Source organism: Cygnus olor, chromosome 3 (genome assembly GCF_009769625.2).
Source record: "Cygnus olor isolate bCygOlo1 chromosome 3, bCygOlo1.pri.v2, whole genome shotgun sequence".
Taxonomy (NCBI): domain Eukaryota; kingdom Metazoa; phylum Chordata; class Aves; order Anseriformes; family Anatidae; genus Cygnus; species Cygnus olor.
Window position 1 is genome coordinate 72,056,008 of NC_049171.1, and position 3,240 is coordinate 72,059,247.

Below are 3,240 nucleotides of genomic sequence, written 5' to 3' on the forward strand. Positions count from 1 at the left end.
TTTGGCCCAGCTGGAAGGTGCTGGAAGTTGTGTGTGTCAGTGCACAAAGTTTTATTGACTTGCGCTGGAGTGAGGCGGCATCAAACAAACAAGGCAGGCAGATTAAGTTAATCATTCTCCCATGCTGTGACCCCCTTTGCCGTGGAGTGCACGTTCAAACAACCTTGAATTGGATATATTACCAAATCAGGCTCCGACATTTGTATTATTGGATGCTGGGAAATGTGAAGGCAAGTTCCTGTTTTGTGAGACATGTTTTTGTTCTCAAATTGTTAGGTCTCACTTTGCTAAAGCAGAGATGGGGGTGATGGTGGTCAAAAATATGGGAACTATCTCCAGGCACACTTTAATTCTGCACAGTCCTGTGTATTCTGCCTCAGGTTGCAATGCCATTTTCAGTCACAAACTTGCACGGTTCAGGTTGGAACTGCTTCTGATTTACACTGGTTCGTAAGCCACATCCTAAAACCAGACACAGATAATGTTAACTTTTTCTCAGAATTTATTTCAACAATCTTCAGTTTCCTTCCTGAAGGGAAGAAGTTTGTTTCCCTCAGTTTTTTCACATTTATGGGTTGTTTTTGTTGTTGATTGTTCATGACTTGGGAGGCAGGGTTTGCTTATCATGTATTTTTATTCCCCAGGTAAAGCTCCTGAAATCTTAAGACTTCTTAGACCTCAAGGTGCATGCAGGATGTCCCACACAATTCAGCAACACATCCACCCCATGGGGCTCAGCCATGTCAAGCCAGACAATCCCATCCTGAGTGCCCTTGGGAGTTTCAACTGGTTTGCCAAGTGGATAAAGCCTTCAGCTGAGGGTGGCAGGGCAGGGGCAGAACAAAGCAAAGTTAAGAGCAAGGCAAGAATCCTTCCTATTCACCTCTGTGCTGGAAGAATGACATTTTTGGAAATGGCACATGCAGCAGCCGCATCCCTGTGAGCACTGCTGACTAGACTGGCCACCTGGGGTAAAAGAAGTGGTCAAAAGGTGAGCACAGGTGGGAAGGGAGTGGGGAGGTGGCATTTTTTCCTCAGTCCTGAGACAGTGCAAGGGGCTCTCAGTAGGAAGCCTGTGTGTAGCCTGCAGCTAGGATGGGCAGAAGAGACATCAGTAGGAAAATGGTTGTTATTGGTTAGCTGTTTTATGGACAGTTGTGTCCATGTACCAGCATGCCTATGGTTCATCCCCATCCCTTCCTCCACTGGCAGGTTTTAAGTACATCATTCAGCTTCCACCACACCTGGCAGAAATCTGACATTTCTACAAGGTTTCAGAAAAATCAATGGTTGGACAGAGAAAAGAAACCCAAATTAGTTCTCCACAAGGAGGCTCATCATGGAAACAAAGACCATTCATTTCTGCTTGGCCAGTCAGAAGGTCTGTGCCCAACCAGCAGGACAGTACCTCCATAGGTGAGTCCTGGGAACATCTGCCTTGTAGGCAGGCATGTGGAAGAATAGGCTGTCCTAACGGCAGATGAGAATGCATCATAGAGAAGTATGGGGACAGGGATGGGAAGAAGAAGGATTAGGGGACCATTTGTAGGTGAGGAAGTCTTGGAGGACCTAAAGGTTTTTCCGGTTTGATATAGGAGAGATCTGGGCTTGCCAAGAGATAGAGGGGAGACAATGGGCAGGGATATGAGCTACGCAGAGCCGAACCTTGTTTATTCTTCCACCAACAGTGTTACTTGCTGTTCTCTCAAAAGCAATTGCTACAGACTGTAAATGAGGAAGTCTGAAGCCACTCTAGATCTGCTGGCAAATATAACGGAAAAGCCTTTTCTCTTGGATTTAATTTAAACCTTGGGTCAATCAAATCCAGAGAGAGATTTTGCCCAGAGAGGTTGTGGATGCCCCACCCTCGGAAGTGTTCAAGGCCAGGCTGGATGGGGCTTTGAGCAACCTGGTCTTGTGGGAGGTGTCCCTGCCCATGGCAGGGGGGGCTGGAATTAGATGGTCTTTAAGGTGCCTTCCCATCCAAACCATTCTGTGATTTTGTGCACATTTTCTGTTAGAAGCAATGGAAGCCACATAACTGCTCACGAAAGCTATGATGTAATCTTACCTGATTTTGTTTGGGATTTTCTGAAGAATGTGCTGTCCTGGTAATGTCCAGAAGGGTGCAGCAGATGATACTTTTTTGGAAAAGTGGGTGACACTAAACGCATAGGCAAAGGTGTCAGATGTTTGTCCATACAACTGAAAAATTCTCAAGGGATTTATTATTTCCTTGTTTATCTCATAGAACTCATAAGGAAATCTGTCTAATGCAAATATGCTCTTATTTGCATTTTCAGTTCTTTCCCCCTCCCTTGCCACCACAATATATCAGTAGAATAGCAAGACAATGAAAAGGAATGGTAAGGAAAAGAGGAATAGATGATTCAAGACTGAAAGTTCAGCTGCTGATAGAAGAAGAGCATGAAAGTTTGTCATAAGATTTAACTGTGCAGCCCAGGGAGCGACTTGCAAACATGTCTGCCTTCAACCCCACCATATCACAGAAACTCTGCAGGCAAATTTATCCTTTTCCACCACCTCCACAGCTGTGCCCCTCCCTCCAAGGAGACTGAGGATCTCATACTGGCTTTTACAAGCCTTCAGCACTAGTCTGGATGCCAACAAAAGGAAGCTAACGGTATTGATAAGACGTTTGCTTTTTTTTTCCTGCAGACTACAAAACACACAATTTCAGTATTGCATTTTCTGTGTTTTTGAAAAAGATATTGATTGTTGAAATAAAAGAGGCTTAAAGTTGGTTGGTTTGAATATTTAATATTAGTAGGCTCAAAAGCTTCATTTTCTCAATGCTATATTCCCTCTATCAAAGACAGCATGCAAGCATGAAAAACAGAGAAAAAAATGAGTAAGAAAGAACAGTGGGGAAAAAAAGCCAAATGTAACATTATCACTGTAAGATATTAGAAAAACATAACAAAGATTAAGATGTGGTGAAAAATAAAGGCACCTATTTGAAACAACAACAACAAAAAATGAGGTAGAGTAGCAGATTTCACCTTAATTTGAAAAATTAGAAGGAGAAGGAAGATTTCCTTGAAAAGGAAAATAAATATGGGTAAAATGAACAAGTGGATTGTGAGTTGAGACTAATGTTTTTAGATTAATTTGGTAAGACAGCACTACAAAGCTACATAGTAATAAAAACAGAAAAAAATGAATGCTTAGTGTCAAATTGTAAAATCCTTTTATAAGGCTTTCAGCTTCAAGAAAGAG